Raw genomic sequence first — 15,243 nt, 5'->3', positions numbered from 1 at the left:
CCAGGTTCAGAAAACATTGTGTTAAAGATGTTCACTGCAAAGTGATTTGACAGCTTGCCTAGGCTAAATAATTTATGGATATTCCTGCAAATAATGTACTTTCTTACACAAATAGGAATGCCATGCAATCAAAAGAAGGGAAGCCATCAGAGCTTATATTGTCTGCACTTCCAATATCAATACTGATCCTTGTGTTTGTGACTATAAATAACCTTGAGAGCTTGATTTAAGCCAAAAAGCTGAAGTTAACTTTTCTTTCTTTCCTGTTCTCTTACAAGACTATTGTCTAATTCTTCCAGTCTACATGTATGCTTGATGAAGACAAAGGATTGCATCTGCTATTTGCACACGACCACTCACTGAATCTGATGCCCATGGTTTTAAAGTTCCATCTATTCAGGAACCTCTACGCATATATTTCTAATGTATATGGACCTCAAGTAGGCAAATTATACTCCTATTTTTCTGAATTCTTTCATCAGAGTCTACACTCTTGGGAAGGTCACATGTGTTTAGACTTTTGTGCAGATGAGCTCCAGGGGTGGGATAAGACAGAGTTAACTACCGGTTCAGGATTTACGAGGTTTGGTGATTTATGATGTGCTTCCCTGCACATTGCAAGCTGCGCGCCTATAAATCGTCATCAGCTCTCTACGTGCAGAGAAGCAGCCTTTGAAACAGCCCACTTTTCCTGCTTTTTTAACTGCAGCTGTGCCTTGTTCGGCAGCTGAAGTTGAAAAATCAGGAAATAAAGATCAGGTAATAGCCCGGATGGGCGGGTGGGCAAAAACATCAGCAGACATAGAACCGGTTCTACATCTGCTGTTCTTCAGAGCTACTGGTTCTACAGAGGTGGACAGAACTGGTAGAAACCCACCCCTGATGGGCTCCCTTATATATTTTATTCGTGCAACAAAGAGTTGGGTGCAAAAAGGGAATAAAGCCAATGTTCCTACCTATCACATACATTCACATGTACATTTATGTTTGGGTATATATGTGATTATGAAGTCTATTTACACAGACATACATTCTATGTTAGCAACTACAACAGAAAATGCAGAAGAACATAACCAACTCTAATGGCAGGACTTTAATACTAAGATGAAAAATAGGACTCCAAGTTGAAGAGGCCAAAATATAATTTAGTGTCTATAGGCAAGATTGTGAAATCTATTTTTTTTCTTTCAATTCACTCACTAATAAAACTAATCCTTGAATCCTTGAATTAATTTAGCATTCACATTTGTTTACTCCATTGAGATTGATGGAAGATTATAAAACAGAATTCTACAAAAGAAATATAATGAATAGACCATCAATTTATCTCCACTAATGTATCTGAAAAGTGGCTCCTTTTTAAATAAAGGTGAATGATTTTGTGTAGTGTCACAAATCTGGTGTTAAGGCTTGACTAAAAGATGACACTAATGTAAATATATATTTTATTCGTGCAATATACTACTCATATAATTTATTACATACATAGAATTTATTACATCCAAGCAGAGGATGCTGTTGCTGGGATCCTTGTAGGCAAATTTGCCTTTGATACTGCCTGGCTGAAAAATATCACCAGCTCTGCTATTGTGATGCCAAATCTCCAACAGCTGATTGATGGCACTTCAATCCAATGCTACTGACCAGTCCACAACTGACCAGTGGCTATTCTACCACCAGCTCTCTAATCAGCCTTACTATCAATTCTGGTTCCTGGCTTTCCACTGAGCATACCTTCTTCTTAAATAATCTTGGAAACCACCCTTGACACTTTAGACGTTGTGATCTCCCACCGCAATTATGAAGCTCTACAACACCAGCAAATGGTATCTGCTTGATCACTTTGTGATCCAGAGTTGGATCCAATTTAAATCAGTAGATGGTATTTTTTTTTATTTAAAAGGTAGAGGTTGAAGATAGTGGGAGGTCAGAGTTGATTGCCTAATGCAAAGATTGATCACTAATTCTTGATAATGTACATATATTTTGCCCTCAAAGAAACATGTTCTATCCATGCAAGGAGAATACACATGATAAAATAAAATAATTACTATTCCTCTTCATACTAAGAGTGTTAGTTGGGAATTATTTTAGCCTTGAAACTATTAATAAATTAATAATTAGATAGATATCCTATGTTATGTACAAAATTCAAATCTCCCCAAAGAGAATCTCTCCCTGTCCTCTCTTCTCTCTTTCTTTCTCTCTCCTTGCAGTTTTAGCTAATCGTTTCAAGGGGACATTACTCTGAATACATTCACTTGATTCATCTCTGCTATTTGATTTTCCTACCTTGTCCATCCAAATGTTAGAGGAGACAAAAAAATAAATAAATAAATAACATACTGTCATTATGACCTTGGAAAAAAGAGAAACTTGACATGGATTTGCTAAACGGTTTTTACTTGTCTTTCCTCACACTAAAGAAACAGAGTACAAACAAAAGTAAAGGGTTTCACATTTTAATCTCATTAGTATCATAGCTTCTTAACCTCAATATGCGACTTAATGATACTATTAATGACTGACATTTTTAAGAAAGTTTCACTAATTGTGTTCAATGTTAATTGGATTCTAGAACAACTATCAAATAAATTGGATGGGTTTGGATCCCCCTCCCCTATTCATTACATAAAACATTTGCAAAATGGAGCTGTTTTACTTGCCTCAATTTTATGTTGGTCAAGTAATTGATTGCTAATTGTTGTTGTTTTTTCATCATCTACCACTATTACTGTAAAGGGCAAGATCCATGCATGTGTCCAAATCTAGTGACATGGTCAAAGTCAGGTTTGCATAGAAATGATCAAAACTGAATCTTCAATTATGTGCTAATGTAAGTGCATCTACCATAGATTTCAGCCCCATCATTCTGATTTATATTGGTTGAGGATCTAACCCAGAATAAAACTGATGATCTGTCTTGTTCTTAATGGCCTTATTTAATAATCTGGGGAAAATGAACTTTCCTTTTGACAGGCAGCACAATTGTCATCTCTGCATAAAGAGGCTTCCTGCATATAACAGTTCACAAATTATAGCTATGCTGAGTGTTTTTATCAGTAACAGTTCTACCCTAGCAATTTATGTTTGGCCAGGCAAAACCCATTTGGAATGGTGAAGCACTCTGACTCTCTGATAAGTTGCATTTGGATCTTCAGATGCTTCACATTATAAACAAAGAGAATGAATTATGTGTAGTAAATAGGAACTCTGTTGGGCTTTGGATTGAAAATACATTCTTCAAAGTGCCTGTGTCTTTGAAAACTTTGCATACCATATATCTCTGGTGTCTACTTTTTTTTCTTCTACATCAGGATGCAAAAACAAAATGTGTCTTTTTTGTTTTCAGATGGGTGGAGCTAAAGTGTCTGATTCCCTTGCATTTTGAGGTTTGGGGTTTTAAGGACCAAAATGGTTGTCTTAAACTTTGCAGATACTTAAGTGCTGATTTCAACCTTTATAATTCCCCAGTGCTTTCCCAAATGGGCCCTGGCCCTAACTCTTTTTTTCTTTTTTCTTTTTTTGAAAACTACACAAAGCCTAGTGCAGACAGCTTTCCAGGTAATGCAAGTTATGCACTCCTGCTCTACGTAGTGAGAAAGAAGTAAGTGCCGGCAATAAGATATATCGATTTAGATACAGGTATCTTTCTTATTGGTTCTTTGCATGGTAATGGGTCAGATATAATGCTTTCCCTGTGCCAAACAACTGATTTGTGAATATACAGGGCTTAATTAATTTAATTATGCTAATCACAATATCGTAGCTCCTGCAGTATAAGATAAAAAGAACTGTGGCCATAAAGGATTAACTCTTTCCAATAAGAAGGAACTGCTAAACTGGCAAATTTTAGGGTGGCCATGTAATCAAAGATGCTGAGTTGTCCAGCTGACAGCCTGGGTTCAAGACCTGAATGCCAAGCAATGAGGTGAGCTCCCATTTCTTGCCCCAGCTTCTGCCAACCTAGCAGTTTGAAAGCAATGAAAATGCAAATGCAAGTAGATAAATAGGTACCATTTTGGTGGGAAGGAAACAGTATTCCATGCATCTTGTTTTATAGTCATGCTATCCACATGACTACAGAAATATTTTTGGACAATGCTGGCTCCCTCGGCGAAGAAATGGAGATGAGCACCGCTCCCTATAATTGGATATGACTGGACAGGGGAAAACTTTATCTTTTTATTTGTATGTTTACAAAACAAACAAAAAAAGGAAAGATACCCAAATATAGGGTAAAAGAAGAAGTACATTTATATTAATTTAGAGCCCAAATTAAAAGCATTTTGTACACCTGATTATTCATTAGAACAGGGGCTTTCAACTGGGGGTGCGAGATGACATTCCAAGGTGTGCAAAAACTTGAGTTTAGAAGTTTCAAAATTATAGTGTATATATATAATTATCTGCATATAATTATTTATTTTATAAGAGGTGTGAGAATATATCAGAAGCATTCTAAGAGTGCAAGGTATAGAAAAGGTTGGGAATCCCTGCATTAGAAAGATGGAGAAGATCTTTGTGTTAAATCTTCTGCTATGACCATTAGAAGAGACCAGAATATTTAGCATAGGTTGAAAGACTAGGACATCAAGCATGGTTATGCAGAGAAGCTCTGTGCCCTTTGATGCTACACATACATTCAAGAAAATTTTTGAGAAAATTTGAACCCAGATGTCATGTTACTCCAGCAGGATGAACCAAGATGACAGCCATGGAAGATAGTGCTTAATGACCAGAGGGTAGCTGTACCAGATGAGTAGCTGTATCCAAAAGTGGCTAATAGGATTGGAAAGATTCCAGCCTCTCACCATGGCAATTATCAAAATACCAATAATCATGCTTACAGCAAGATTTCTGGTGGGAGAAAATGAAAAACATTACTTCAATATCTTAGCAGTTAACTATGAACATCACATCAATATCCTGGGGATGAGGTGAAGCCAGATAATGTATCCTTCAGAGAGAAGGTAAGAGTAAGAAATGATGCCGACGCATAGGGAGCCAAATGATTAACTAAAGATTCCTTATTTCTATTTAAATCTGTTTATAGTAACAAAATGATGTAGCTTAACTCACTGTAAAAGTGACTGCAGAGATAATAAGCAAGAAACGTTATGTTTACTGCACTGTATAACTAAAAGCAAAAAGTGAAGTCCTAAAGAAAACCTTAACAGTTCTTTCCTTGCAAATTGCTAAGTTTCCCTCCCCCTCCTCTCCCCAGCTGCTTATCTGAAGTGTCAGCTTTAGAATGTTAATCACTTTTCTGCCACTCACAGAAAAACCTTTACTCTAACAAAAGGGAGAAAAGATGAGAACATCCTTTCTACTCTCTCTAGCTCTCAAGCTCCACCGCCTGGTTTTGCACTACAATGGTACTCGATCCAAAGCTGCCTTTTCCAACACAAGTTTGGCTCTTTTCCCCTCTGATGCTTCTTCTAAGTTTTCTCCTCATCTGCAGCAGGGATTCCAATTCCTTCCTTTTCCTCAACTTTGGATTGCCTAGGCTGCCTGTTGCTAAGGCCACTGCTCTCCTTCTCAACCTTGTCTGGTTGTCCCTCTCACATGTATCACCTCCTGAAGAACCCGAAAGAACACCACCACCTCTGTTACTACCACTTCCTCCTCTTCCTCCTTCACCCTCCTCTCTTCTCTTAAATATTTTGACATTCTTATATGCTAGTGTTGGAAGAAATGTCCATCTGGGTTCATTTCCAAGTGGGCAGAAAGACACTGGAAACATGGAGGCTGTTTGGAAAAATGGTTAATGGGCAACAGGACCATATGCATTGGAGCTCTTGGGCGAAGAAAAGGGCTGAGATGCTGAGAGTGCCTGGGCTTTTCCAAAGCCCTCTTTCAGCTTTGAACTTCCCGGGACGCAGGAAGAGTATCCTGATTGGTTGCTGTCAGAGGTCATAGCTAGCTTTGTAGGTTGTCTGTGTGCTAAGTTTGATTGAAACTTGGTGGGTGGTGCAATGAAGGGCAACTAAATGGCTCTGCATGAAGGAGGTAGATCTTTGTTATGTAGAATAGACTGGCCCAGGCTTTAAGGGCCCATTAACAAAGGTGGCGGGGAGGGGGGGAGACTGAGTTTCTGCCTCTCTGAGTTTCTATTTCTCTTTTAGGGGAAATGTTCTGCCGTTTTAGTATATCCTAAAATATTTCATTTTTCTAGGAGAGGGGTGGGTTTTAACTTCCAATAATAGCTTGCAGGTACTTCCAAAACCCTTAGAGGTTTTTGTCCTCTTAACCCTGACTGCCTGCTGATATCCTTGCATTTGGCCATGAGATTTCCTCCACACACAAACAAACAAAAAATCCCCCCAAAGCTCATTTGGCCACAGGGATCTTTAGACCACTTTTAGAAGGACATGTAGATAAGCACTGAGAGAAATTTACTGTCTGCTAAGAGCAGGCCTGAGAATGACTTGTGGAATCTTGTTAACTTTAAAGTTGCTCAGCTTCTCATTTCATAACCCTCCAAAGAATGAAATTACCTTTTCTTATTTCTTGGTTTAAATTTAATAGTAGGAGGATTCAGTTACAGCTGATGGGCCACCATCTAATTGCTATAGAATATGAACCTTATCTTATCTTCCTTCTTTACCATTGCTCAGGGGAAGTATTACAAACTGGTTGCCTTGGAGACAAGGAAAGCACTGTTTGGGTCCAAGAGGCGCTCTAACTCAAGACTTGCTTAAGGCCATCTTAGACATTATCCTCAGAAATAGACCCGAGTTTGTCACTAACAATCAGCAAAAAGCTCCAGAAAATATTGACATTTTGTCACGTTCACATTTTTTCATACACAATTTGATGCAGTCACTCTTTACAAGAGTGCATGTTTAAAATATGGTTGAAAGATGTGAGAAAGAGAGATGAATCTCTACAGAGGGAGATGTTGGAACTCAACTGCATTTGAAAATCAAAGTACCTCCTTTAGATATCTGGGCACCCTATCTTTTGAGATATATAGACTAAGTTTACAATTATGTGGTGGGAAGAGAGATACATTTTGAAAAATCACAAAAGTACTTTTCACATTTCCCAAATGGCACCCCCATGCACACTGATTATCGACTGAGGTCTGGTAATGTATGGCTGTAGAAGTTGCACACTGTGAAACTGTGAAGATAACTGTGCCTTTGAATTGTGGATTTGCAGGCAGTGGTTAACTATCATGGACTGAAAAAAAGAACCAGTTTGTCAGCTCTAAACAAAATAAAAACTGGCTGCACACTTGAGACAATAATCAGCAAACAGAAACCTGAATGTTTTGGCATATAATGCAAGCAGATGTTGAACTAGAAGAAGCTTCCATGTTTGGCGAAGTTGAGAGAAATCAAAAGAAGGCAGGGAATGGATAAAACAGATGGATGGGATTAAGATCAATGGAATGTCTTTGGAAGAGAGCTATGGATTGCCATTGTAGACAAGGAGGAGATGATAAACATTTAACCATAATTTAGCCAGGAGTCCAATTCCATGACATCTAGTTAAACCGCATGAGGTATATCTGACTGAGAAACCATCCTGCTTTGATATGAGACTTTTATATTTTATGAATTCAAACTAGTAGAAACCAGAAAGACTGCCTGGTGACTGAAAGATAGTATTGTGAAAGCGGGGATCATGGAATGAATTTTAATGAGACCAAAGCATATTAAATCCTTAGATGCAGAATTTCCCTCTGCTAGCCTCAGTTGAACAGCTTGAAAGGAAGGATGCACTTCTAAAGCCAAGAAAGGCACAGGAGGGGGTATTCTAGTAACTTCATAGTTAGACTATTATTTGCATTAATCAGAGTTGCACTTCTATGGGAGAAAGTTATGTACTTCTTTTTAATCGGGTCTTGTATGCATGCCCAATGGAAGCATAAACTATTATCTCAGAGCACTGAGCGCCTTAGACTTCATCTTTGCCACTGGCTGAAACTTCTCTAAGGAAGTTTTCTGCTCACTACTTACTCTTATGCAAGTCAGCCCTTTCCAGCTGCAAAGATGTATGCATTGGATACAACCGCTTGATAACCAGAGTAGAAAAGAGGACCTGAGTAACTATAGTGGCACATTACCTCCCTTAGTTACTCTAGGTATCAGCTTGAATAGTAGTTTATATAAAAAAGGAAGAACTCAGGGAGGAATATCCGCATAAATGGGCTCCTGGTGCTTTTCTCCTCTCTCCTAGAATGAATGATCCAAAACAGTGATTCATTTCCTGGAATATATCTCTCACCACCCCAAATCAGCAAGGTCAGTGGTCAGTGATAAACCAAAAACATCTGTGTCCAAGATTGCAAAGGGAAGGAAGCTCTTGATATTTTATATATCTTGATTTTTGTTCTTCTTTAGTTCACTCAACAATATGTTATACTCTGACTTTCTATAAAAAAAGGCCCAAGGCTAACAATAAAACCAACAATAAAAAAACCCCTCTGATCTACAAACAAGGAATCAATATCACAATAAAATCACATAAAAAACAATAAAAATGGCAGTTAAAGTATAATTATATTAGAAACACAGATTTTTATTTTTAAAAAAATCAAAAGAAAGAGACCCAAGCTGCACTTTATATTTAAAAAGTTTGGGCTGTCAGAAGAAAATTGTTTGCAAGCAAACTGAACAAACATTTCTTGGCATGGAGTCCAAATTGAGAAGGAGTCGATAGAATATTTGTGCAAAAACAAGAAGAGTCCTTCCAGAGTCCTCATATCAAGTCACCAAAATACTGTATATTTCTAAACATGTATTCTGCATGTTTTCTCATAAAGTTTGAAAGTCATTGTTTCAATGATTTTCAATGACCCTGTTTATGAATTGTTAACCCCATACATAAAGCATATGTTCTTCCCCTTAGTTTTTTTCTTGTAATTCCATCTATACATCCTTCTAGCCATCTTTCAGACAGTTCCCTTCTTAGTGAATCTAGAATATTTACACGTATGAATCATGCCACTTAAACAAATTGATAGCAGCAATTTCCAGGAAATATTTAGACTTATGAAGATATGTATTTTCCCTTCCCTGTAATCCCAGCTCAAGGGAAGATCGCATCCACTGGCTGTCCACCCAGTTGTTTCTTATAATGTGAATTTGTAACACCAACTCATAATACAAAGCAATAGGAAAATCAGCATATGACTGTGTTCCATTCAGATTATAGATCCCCAAAAGGCACATAATGAAGTCTTTATTGGCACAAAAAGCATGTAAAGGAGATCAGTAAAGCTTCTTTCATAAATGTATTCAGGAATACAGCCATAGTATATGGTACAAACTGTAGTCACTAAAATAAGAATGCATGACAAGATTTAATAAGTAGTGATTATTCCTCTTTTGATAAAATTTCAGCTTAACCACTACCTAAAACAACCTGAATCACTAACTTTCAGGTGTCCTCTGTCCTTGTACATTGACAAATATTTCTTCAAATTAAGAGTCAACACTGCTTCAACAAATGACTAGCAAGCATTAGAGATAATATTACCAAATTATCCTTACATTCACAACATATCTCCTCTCAAACTCTAGATGTGCCAGCAGAACTCTGTGATATATATAGTCTTAATAGTTAATTCAAAGATAATATCACCGAGTAGGAATTCTTAGCACAATCCTGAGAAATGTAGAAAAACATTGCACTGTGCAGCAGCGAATTTAACATCATAACTATTGTAATATAAACTTCAGCAAGCAAATAGTAGGAGAAAAAAACCTTCAGCTGCTTCTGCAGTTCCAAATCAATGGAAATTGCTTACCTGAATCTAAGCTGTCAGTAGAGCACAATATCTATTATACTGGTAGTGGTAACCACCAATAGAAATTACAGCACTGGAGCTTCATGGCAAAAACTTTTGGAGCATTTTAAACCTTCAGCATGATAATTTCCTATCAAATAGGCACACACAAAGTCACATCAATTCTTGAAGTACAACTTCTGTATGGGTATAAAACAACACCTAGATTTTGATCAACCTTAGCAAATGTCCTAAGCATCTGATTTTTTTTAAATTTTATGTGTTTCTATTGTTATACAGGTAAACCTTGACTTAAAACCATCAATTCAGCAATGGTTTGAAACTACAATGGCACTGAAAAAAGGGACTTATGATCAGTCCTCGCACTTATGACTGTTGCAACATTGCTAAAACATGTGATTCAAATTCAAACATTGGGCATGCATGTCTAATGGTTGCAGCATCCCAGAGTCATGTGAGAAGTCATTTGCAACCTTCTCTGTCAGCTTCCAAAAAGTAAAGTCAATGGAGGAAGCTGGATTCACTTAATGACCATGTGATTCACTTAACGTCTGTGGCAAAAAAAGATTGTAAAATTGGTAATTCTGGTACCAATTGTGGCCATAGGTCAAGTAGGTCGACCTGTAGCAATATTGATGAACTACTCAGCAATCCCAAGAATACAACTAAAAAATAACGTGATATATACAGGTAGTCTTCAACTTATGACCATAACTGAGCCCAGAATTTATATTGCTAAATGATAAATTTGTTAAGTAAGTTTTGTCCCATTTTACGACTTTTCTTGCCGCAGACATTAAGTGAATCACTGCAGTTGTTAAATTAGCAACACGGTGTTAAGTGAATCTGGCTTCCCCTTTGACGTTGCCTGTCAGAAGTTCGCAAAAGGTGATCCCATGACCCCAGTACACTGCAGCCGTCATAAATATGAACCAGTTATCAAGCACCCAAATACAAATCATGTGACCATGGGGATGCTGCAATGGTCATAAGTGGCATGCCCTTGTTGGAGTCTGATTCTGAGGGGGAGATTGAGCAGCTGACAGAGAGTGGGAATGTGGTTCCGGTGGCTGTGGAAGAAACGGGGGAAGGGCACAGTCTGGCTGGGCATTTGGAGGAAGACCGAGGGCCACCCCCTCTTCATCCTAGGGCACGCAGAGAGGAACGGAGAAGGGAACAACGTGGCTTACAAGAGAGAGAAAAAGGCCCTGATGCCTTTCATTAGTTGCAGCTGGGAGAACAGGATATAAGAAGGGCGTTTGCACACAGCACCTTGCTGGAAGCAAAGCGTGCATTATTTTTATCAAGGCTTATCTGGGTTTTGGCGTCCTCCCAAATGTGTGTGTGTCTGTTTGGAAGTCTGCAATTTATTATCCTGGCCTGTCGTGTTAATTACTTCGGCATGGTTTGTGTTGGTTTTTTTTTATTTCTAATTTATCTATACTTTGGGTTTGGACTGCATTTCTTTCCTTTGTAGACACTTTTTGGAAAAGTCAGATCTCCAGCTGAGGATAATTGGACATTGGGGGCCAAGTTGTAGTCATTAAAGGGACTTTATCTATTTTTGTGATTTTGTTATTTTTGTGCCACCCCTCGGGTCATCACAATAAGTGTGAAAAATGGTCATAAGCAGAGGTGGTATTCAGCAGGTTCTGACCAGTTCTGGAGAACTGGTAGTGGAAATTTGGAGTTTGGCAAATACCACCTTTGACTGGCCCCATCCCCAACTATTCTCTGCCTCCCGAGTCCCAGCTGATCGGTTGGGTCTTCTTTTGTTGCCTTGTGTTCTGACCCAACCCTGTTACCAGCAAGAAAATCTCAAACAAACACAGCAACTCAAACCTTCACAGCTTTAATCTACAAATAACTTCTTTGTAGATAAAAGATGGCTTGCAGCCAATTAGTTCAACCAGAAAAGCCTTGAAGAATTCTTCAGATAAGCTGGAGTCTCTATACACAATGCTGGGTCCTTAGAGCATTTTTGCCTTTTGCAAGTCGCCTGTGCTACTCCAGCTGTTCTCTTCTACGAATCATCCTGCACTCACACACACTTGGCACAGGCTCCTCGGGAACCTCCTCATAACTGCTGTCAGCTCCCACAATCCCTGCAGGCAGCAGTCCACTCCCTGATGGTCCCGGCCCCTCATCCGAGTACTCGCTCTCCTCCACCATCTGCACCTGCTGCCGACTAACCACAACACCCTGCACAGGAGAACGGAGCTGGAAAGCAGGTTAGCGGGGTGGGGAGGGAATGGAGATTTTGCAGTATCCTTCCACTGCCACCCCCACCAAGCCACACCACGCCCACCAAGCCACACTCACAGAACCGGTAGTAAAAATATTTAAATCCCACCACTGGTCATAAGTCACTTTTTTCAGTGCTGTTGTAATTTCAAACAGTCACTAAATGATTCCAAAGCTGGGAATCACTGTTTTGGGTAGTTCATTCTAAGGGGAGAGAAGAGATCCATCAGGAGCTCATTTGGACCCCAGTATTCCACCCTGAGTCCTTGCTACTATAAGCTACTATTCAAGCTGATGCCTATAGTATCTAAGGGAAGTAATGTTGCACTATTCAGGTCCTCTTTTCTACTGCTGGTTATCAAGCTAAATTAATACACCTTTGCAGCTGGTGGTTATAAGTCACTCTTTTCAGTGCTGTCACTAAATGAACTGTTGTAAGTCAAGGACCATCCACACTCTGACAATAATGTGCACGTTGCCTGTTCCATCATAATGATGATCTTCCTTGCATTCCTTCTGTACCAGTGGTGGTATTCAAATAAAGTTGCCACTGGTTTGGTGGGCGTGGCTTGGTGGGACCAGAATTTCAGAGTTGTACATTGCATAGTTAGAATTGTGCCTTTTTTTCTCATAATAAAATATTTAATGGGACCCCACTGGTCATAGCTTCTTTGTATTTATATAATAAAATGCAAGACCTATATTGTCACTCTGCACAAGTTACTGCTGTGCACTAAAATAGTACTTCATGCTAAAACTAATTTGTTGGGCATATCTGTTTGATAAAATATGGCTTACCTTGCTTAGGAATCTCTTAACTTGGCTAGTTATAATTAATTTGAAATATGTGCAAAGGTGCTTTATAGATTGCAGAAAAGTTTATGCTGAAGTAAATACTATTAATGTTTATATTCTTTCAGCATGAAACATTATGAGAAGTCTCCATCATGACACTTCCAGGTGGAATTTTGGAAATATATACAATGGTAGCAATGCTAAGAGATAACTATTGTCCATTTTTAATTCCTTCATAACTCAATGGTAAAACATGAATACTATAGGTTCAAATGTTTGTAATTTGATCTCTTGCAAGTTTATGGGGTGTGGTAAGACTTGCTGTGAAATCTGGCAAGTGGCTGTTGTCAATAGACTTAAATTAGATTGTTTTCTTCATTCCTAGCAAACAGATGCCAAGTGTAAGCTCCACATGTTTCAACACTGGCTATGCTGGCTGAGTCTATTGGCATTTGTTTGATAAAATTGAGGTTGATGGATTCTGTAATCATGGATAGGTGCTGGAACCAGATTTAGCTTCTGATTGAGTTTTCCCATCCAATAAGAAATCTGTTCAGTAACATGATATAAAATATATTAAAATGGCTATTCCATCTACACTCTGTCTGGATTATTAATAAGATTCTATGTACACCTTTTATTCCAAAAATGTTTATATTTATACTACTGGCTATTAATGTTCTCATATTGTCCTTTGTGTAATCCCTAAAGTCATCATGTGACACTGTCATGATCGGGTCAGATACTGTATTATAATTAGAATGGATAAAGGAATTTTTTTGAGTCTCTTTCATAGAACTATAGGATCATGTATTATATGAACATTCAGGCTATGTGTAAAGACCTCCAGTGAAAGACCTCACTTTACATTGCAGCCCATTCATATTTCATAATTCATACAGTAGGATTTTTTTCCCCCTTAAATCCTGTAAATTAAAACCATGGCTTCTGTTCTTGTCTACCTGAGCAGTACAAAATAAGTCCATTACCATAACCATTCAGATATCTGAAGGCTAATAACTTTGTTCCAAGGTATCACTGTCCCTTCTGAACTATCATACCCAAAACCGGACACAGTACTCTAAAGTTTTCCTGGCTAGAGCAGAATAGAATGCCTTTTTGTGAATTAAAGTCTATGTTTTTGCCAATGTACCCCAAGGTAGGGGTTTTTTTACTTAATTTTTGGTTTGACAAGTAGACCTAGGTCCTTTTCATAGGTACTGCTAGCAAATCATGTCTCCCCTATCCTATACTACTGCCTTTCAAAAATGAACTACCATATATACTCGAGTATAAGTCGATCCGAATATAAGCCGAGGCACCTAATTTTACACAAAAAAACTGGGAAAACTTATTGACTCGAGTATAAGCCGAGGGCGGGAAATGCAGCAGCTACTGGTAAATTTCAAAAATAAAAATAATTAATTTGGGAAACGATCTCACTATCATGAAAGGTTTAATTGATTCACTAACCCAAAAGAAGAAGATGATGATGACAGCGGGAGGCAGGAGTCACTCTCTTCCCCTCCCTCGGAGGCCCCCTGAGTCAGGAGTCACTACCGCCGGCGCGGCCCCAGTCCCGCCGCCTCGGGAAGGGAAAGGCAAAGCGCTTTTTGCCTTTCCCTTCCCGGCTGGGCTGTTGGGAGTCGCTGCCGCCGGAGGCCGCGACTCCACACCATTTTTTTTCTTCAGAGGGGAATCTGACTCAAGTATAAGCCGAGGGGGATTTTTTCAGCACAAAAATTGGGCTGAAAAACTAGGCTTATACTCGAGTATATACAGTAGTTAAATCATATAATTAAATTATATATATTATATACAGTAGAACCTCTGGTATGACCATAATTTGTTCCATGATTTTGGTGATTTCTTTGTCTTCTAATGTTTCATCTTCAGGAATTGCTGGGTCAGGGGTCGTGTTTGATCACCACCTGAGTATGTGTTCATGACCAGATTCAAAAATGTGAATTTTTTTGGTCAGAACTCGATTTGGTCATGGTCAGAAGCGTTCGTGACCAGAGGTTCTACTGTATATAAAACCAACTGCTCAGGTCCATCTAGCTTTTATATCTTCTTTCAGTTCTCTAAAGTATTATCCATGTTTCCAACTTGTGTCAAACTTACAAAAAAATCCCTTTAACTTCTTTAATTTGAAAAACATGAGGCCCAGATTAGAGCCCCATGGCATGTCACACAATACTTCCCTCTAATCTGTAATGATGTGGTAACAAGCATGCTTTGGGAATGGTTACTGGCAACTGATAATGAACACTCCTAACAGTAGCATCATTCATTAAAGAGAATTCCATCTGAGACTTCATCAAGACTTTGCTTATTTAGGTAATTCTTCAGATCTACTAAGTTACAATTATTTTCAGTGCCTCCACCTGTGAATATCACATGTTGAAGGATAATGTACTTACTTTCTTCCAAGGTTCCAA

The sequence above is a fragment of the Notechis scutatus genome, chromosome 3, assembly GCF_049901735.1.
Source record: "Notechis scutatus isolate UNSWTSFEM ecotype Mainland chromosome 3, rNotScu1.2, whole genome shotgun sequence".
NCBI classification, from domain to species: domain Eukaryota; kingdom Metazoa; phylum Chordata; class Lepidosauria; order Squamata; family Elapidae; genus Notechis; species Notechis scutatus.
Note: the sequence above shows the minus strand (reverse complement) of the source record.